This window comes from Chelonia mydas, chromosome 19 (assembly GCF_015237465.2).
Source record: "Chelonia mydas isolate rCheMyd1 chromosome 19, rCheMyd1.pri.v2, whole genome shotgun sequence".
NCBI lineage: Eukaryota > Metazoa > Chordata > Testudines > Cheloniidae > Chelonia > Chelonia mydas.
This window is the reverse complement of record NC_051259.2, coordinates 11,972,477-11,978,861: the sequence shown is the minus strand read 5'-3', so window position 1 is coordinate 11,978,861 and position 6,385 is coordinate 11,972,477.

The following is a 6,385-nucleotide window of genomic DNA, read 5'->3' as shown; positions in this document are numbered from 1 at the left end:
AAACACACAAAAAAACCCAAAAGTTCCTAACTGCATGCTAAAATCTCACCAGAGGTCACCGATCCATTTTATTGGGCCCTAGCAAGCCAAAGTCCTTCCAATCCTTCTGCAAGATGTGCTGCCCCCTCCCGGCCCGCAGACAAAAGCTCCTGTCCATTTTCTGAATCAAAAAGAAGGTCCTGTTGTGCCAGTTTAAACTCAACCTTTTTATACCAAAAGCTCTTCCTTTGTTGGCTGCTGGAAAACCCACTTTTAACCAGTCCATACCAACTACCCCAGAGCATGGTTGCTCTCTGCAATTTTTTACAGTTGCAGCTACTAGCCTTAATCAGCCTCCCACCCCCACTGTTTTTAGTTCCTGGAGGAACTATAGGACCCCCTCACTCCCATCCATACAATTCCTGGCCCACAGTGATACATCAAAGGCCCACAGGTAAGCATATAACAGACAACCCGAAGAGAGGGCTAGATGTTGCGGGTAACCTGGAAAATTACAATAGGATCCTAGGAGCAATAAGAGGGAAATCAGGGGTGGAATCTGCTCAATATCTTAGCTGTCTATGCAAAAATGCAAGAAGTATGGGGAATAAACAGGAAGAACTGGAAGTTTTAGTACATATGCTAAATTGTGACTTATCCCACCAAGTTCTATGGTGCCAATTAAGTCTCATGACTGGAAGATTGGTATAGAGCGATAGAGCTTGTTCAGGAAGCACAGGCAATGTAAAAGGAAGAATATATGCATTTGTTCTGAGGTGGGAAGCAGACCAATTTAAAGTCTCTAGGTAAAGATAAAAGAGATGAAAAATATAGGGATGATGACATGGTAGGGGTCTACTACAGACTATCAAATCAGGAAGACAGGGAAGTGGATGTGGAATTTCTAGAACAAATAACAGAAATATCCAAAACACAAGACCTGGTGGTAATGGGGGACTTTAACTACCTAGACATCCGTTGGAAAAAAATAATACCACAACACACACAATTTCCAATAAGTTATTGGAATGTATTCGGGACAACTTTTTGTTTCCGAAAATGGAGGAAGTCACCAGGGAGACAGCCATTTTAGACTCAATTCTGACCAAAAAGGAAGGAATTGGTAGTGAATCTGAAGGTGGAAGGTAATTTGGGTGAAAGTGATCATGAAATGACAGATTTCATGATTCTAAGGAAAGGAAGGAGTGAGAGCTACGGAATAAGGGCCATAAACTTAAAAAAAACCCCAGACGTTAACAAACTAAGAGAACTGGTATGTAAGGTCCCAGAGGAAGAAAATCTAAGGGAAAAAGGAGTTCAGGAGAGTTGGCAGTTTCTCAAGGAGACAATATTAAAGGCACAACTGCAAATTATTCTGATGTGAAGAAAATATAGGAAGAATAGTAAGAGGCCTGAAAATCAAAAAGGAATCCTAGAACAAGGGGAAACACGGATGAATTGCTAAGGAGGTGTACAAAAGAACAGTACAAGCATGTAGGGACAAAATCAGAAAGGCTAAGGCATAAAGTGAGTTAACTTGGAAGGGACATAAAAAGAGGTTCTTTAAATACATTACGAACAAGAGAAAGACAAGGTCCCATACTTAGTGAGGAAGGAGAGCTAATAACTTATGACATCGAGAAGGCTGGACATCAAGAAGGCTGAGGCGTTTAATGTCTATTTTGCTTCAGTCTTGTCTGAAAAGGTTAATGGTGACCAGATACTCAACACAATATTAACAACAAGAGGGAAGGAATGCAAGCCAACATAGGGAAAGAACAGGTTAAAAATATTTAGAAAAGTTAAATGTATTCAAGTAAGCAGGTCCTGATGAAATTAATTCTAGGGTGCTTCAGCTAGTTCCTGAAGTACATCTTGGAACCATTAGCAGTTATCTTTGAGAACTCATGGAGGACAGATGAGGTCCCAGAGGACTGGAGAAGGACAAACATAGAACCTATCATTAAAAAAGGGAAACTAAGAGGACCTGGGGAATTGTAGACCAATCAGCCTAAGTTCAATATGTGGACAGATACTGGAACAAACTATTAATCAATTTGTAAGAACCTAGGGGATAATAGAGTTATAAGGAATAGCCAGCATGGATTTGTCAAGAATAAATCATTCCAAACCAACCTAATTTCCCTCTTTGACAGGGTTACTGGCCTTTTGGATAGAGGAGAAACAGTAGATGTGACATATCATGATTTCCCATTCTCATCAGCAAACTAGGAAAATGTGGTCTAGAAGAAATTACTATAGCATGGGTGCAAAAGTGGTTGAAAGATGATAAAGTTATCAACAGTTTTCTGTCAAAATGGGAGGGCGTATCTAGTGTGGGACCTGCAGGGGTCAGTCCTGGGTCTAGTGCTGTTCAATATTTCATTAATGATTTGGGTAATGGAATGGAGAGCATGCTTATAAAATTTGCAGATGACTCCAAGCTGGGAGGGGCTGAAAGCATTTTGGAGGCCATGATTAGAATTCAAAGTGACCTTGGCAAATTGAAGAGTTGGTCTGAATTCAACAACATGAAATTCAATAAAGACAAGTGCGAAGTACTACACTTAAAAAGGAAAAATCAAATGCACCACTACAAAATGGGGACTAACTGGCTAGGTGATCGTACTGCTGAAAAAGACACGGGGTTATAATGGATCACAAATTGAATGTGAGTCAACAACATGATGCAGCTGCAAGAAAAGGCTAATATTCTGGGGTGTATTAACAGGAGTGTTGTATGTAAGGCCTGGGAGATAACAGTCTAGCTTTACTCACCACTGGTGAGGCTTCAGCTGGAGAACTGTGTTCTGTTCTGAGCATCACACTTTAGGAAGGTTGTGGGCAAATTGGACAGAGTCCAGAGGAGAGCAACAGAAAGTGATAAAAGGTTTAGAAATCCTGCCCTATGAGGAAATGTTTTAAAAAAACAACATGTTTAGTCTGGAGAAAAGAAGAATGAGGGGGGACCTGATAGTCTTCAGCTATGTTAAGGGCTGCTATAAAGAGGACGGTGATCAGTTGTTCACTGTGTTTACTGAAGGCAGGACAAGAAGCAATGGGCTTAATCTGTAGCAAGGGAGGTTTAGGATAGATATTAGAAAAACTTTCTAACTGTAATGGTAGTTAAGCTCTGGAACAGGCTTCCAGGGGCGTTTGTGGAATCTCCTTCACTGAAGGTTTTTAAGAACATATTGGACAAACACCTGTCAGGGATGGTCTAGAGAGAAGGTGGGTGAGGTAATAGCTTCGATTGGACCAACTTTTGTTGGTGAGAAAAACAAAATTTTGATCTTACACAGAGCTCTCCTTCAGGGATGGCTTTGCTTTATTTGGTCCTGCCTCAGTGCAGAGGCTGGATTGACTTCTGGAGGTCCCTTCCACACCTACATTTCTATGATTCTATAAACCATTCCTAAATTTAATACAATATAGGCCCCAAATATACTGTTGCACTATCTTGTCACATTTCCTTTCTCTTACATGCTGCTTTTTTCCTCTTCTATAGACCCTTTCATATCCAGGAGTCTTACCTGGATTTCCCCTTCTCCTCTGGGAATGTGCAGGCAGGCCACCATCGGCCTTGAGAGGTGGACTTAGGTCCTTTTCCCAGAATTCTCTGCCTCCATGGGAGAACAGCTGAATGCAGATCGCTGCTCACACCAGGGACCTTTCTGACTTTCAGATCGTTCAAAAAAGACTTTTTTTAAAAACACATTTACACATTGGATCTTAAACTTGCAGACACTTCGCTTCCCCCCACCCAGGGCTTGGGGATGGAAAAATGGTAACTAAGGTGACATCCAGGCTTTTGGAAGGTGGTCAATGAGGAGAGGCCAGGCTGGGCCATGCTGTGCTCCACTCCTGAAGCCCTACCCGGGAAGACCAGCATCTGCTCTGCTAGGTTAAGGAGCAGGGCCCAGGCAAGCTTTGCTCCCTTCTCAACAAAGTTTGAAGCCTCCTCAAGATCCATTGAAATGGGGGCCACTATGTCAGTTCTTGGGATAGTGCGGTACTGGATCAGCATGACAGGCAGACTGCAGGTTTGTTATAAAAGTCTGAGTCTGACCTGCCCTATGCACTTGGGATACTCACTTAAGAGCTATTCTGAATCTAGGGTCTCTGGATTTGTTTCTCTACAGGGAATTAACTGCTCTTCCTCAACTCTGCATCACACAAGGGAAAACCACAGAACAATGCTCCCCTGAGACCTTTCTGGCTACTCTCAATTTCTCTTCTGTAAACCAGGCCTATCAGTTTACCAGCCTAAAGCCTCGTCTTTACCGGTTCTACCTGCAGTGGAGTATAGGGCCAGCTGCACTACCACTGCACTCGATGACAAAAGCTTCCATTGACTTTGGTGGGAGCTAGAACAAGTGAGTGGTAAGCAGAGTGAGTTGAGGCATGAGAGAGGGATTTGGAGCCACCCAGCACCATTGTGGGCTAGAATGCCCCCCATTCGAATGGGAAGTAGGAAGGGCAGTAGGGCAGCTGGACCCAGATCTGATCATTCATATAGAAAAGTGGGTCGGACTAGAGACTGGCAGGCAGTGGGGTGGAGGGGCAGCCAGTGATCACTAGCAAAAGCCTGAAGTAGCAGGGCTGGTACAGGTACTGCCACGAAACACCGAAACTGGACAAACTCAGCCTGACCACGAGGTGGGTTTAACACTGCAGCCTGGGTCAGGGTCCTGCTGTGGTGGAGATCCAGCCTGTTCATGTCCCTGTGTTCACCTTTAATACTGAAAAGTCTGCATGCTGGTGAAGTTAGCGCATGGCCTCATGTTTGATTATTGCAACTGTGCAGTGCCCCCTCCACCTTTCCCTTTCCGTGATTGTTTAACATAGGGAACTCTGGAAGGTTGGAGTGATGGTTCCGAATGGAATGCTACTGTAGTGGAATAGCTGGCAAATCTTCAGCTCCTTCCAGCACCATCACAGGTTATAGTGCAGACTGCTGCAGATGGGGAAGAGTAGGTGGCAACTGGCGATGCCAAGTCCTTGGGCTAGTAAAGTTGGATGGCTTCCCCAACAGGTTTGGCAGCTGCTGCTGGAGTGCATCTCTGCCTGTTTTTCATTCTCTGTAGAGGCACTTCACCCACCACAAGGCCTGTGCTCTCTTGTGGGAAGTAAATGCAAGCAACCACGCTAAGTGCATGTAGCACAGTGCTGCTGGAATTGGCATCCCAGCTACCGGGGGGCACCAATACATGCTCCTCTAGGATCTTGGTTGAGTTTTGGTTTGCAGGTAAGCGGCAGGAGAAACTCCTCAGATCACCAGCAGGCTACAGCCCATCCCTGGGTGGAGAAACCTTCAAAGCATAGATCAAGAACCCCAAACTCCAAGGCATAGACGTTTTTGAAGGTTAATGGGAACTTGACAGATCAATGAGAGATGAGCACAGACTACAAAGCCTGAGATTCATTGAGAGAATTATAAGATATTTAGTAGTGAAGTTTGGTAACACCTGCTACTAGTTGAATAAATGGAAAACTTCCAACTCCACACAGATGCTTCCTGGCTCTATCCCCTGCAATCCATACTCCCTGCACCTCCAAACTGCTAGGGCTCTTCCAGGGGGTGAGGAATCTGGCTGACTCATCATGTTTAGGGTTTGAGGTGGGAGGAATACAATCTGGACCTTTAGGAAGCCCTTATTTACCATCTTCCTCCAACCCACTCCTCCCCACACACCATATGCTGGCCTCATGTCAGCGCAATTATGTTCTGCAGAAGAGGCTCAACTGAAGATCCCTTCAGCTTTATTACAACCTGATTGCAAGAGGTGCCAGATACCTACAACTCCCATCAAAATCAACATTGCAATGCTGTGACATTGCAAACAGCCATGTTTTCTCCCTTGGGAAATGCTGTAGTCTCCACAGTGGAGGCTCATTTGTAATACTCAATTTTATTAACAATACCTATACATTAAACATTAAGGGCCAGATCTTGCAAACACATAAGCCTCCATCCAGCAGACCCCGGAGTGGACCTCTGCAGGTGTGCAGAGCCCCATTGCCTTCAGGGTTGCAGGATTATTCCCATCTGCATGGGTTGGACGGCAGGATTGGGGCTTACATTATTTCATTTAAAAGTGACAATAGTTTTGCATTAAACAGTATTGTTTTTATTAAAATTGTAATTCCACTAAAATGTCATGATTTTACTTTTATTGGACCAGCATCTCTGATACTCTGAGTACATTTCCCAGACCTGAAGAAGAGCTCTGTAGGGCTCAAAAGCTCATCTCTCTCACCAACAGAAGTTGATCCAATAAAGGATATTACCACACCCACCTTGTCTCTCTACTATCCTGGGACTGACATGGCTACACGAAAGCTGCATACAATTATTTTCCTTAAAAGTTTAAATTAATTTTCATTTAAAGATACTCTGTCCCTT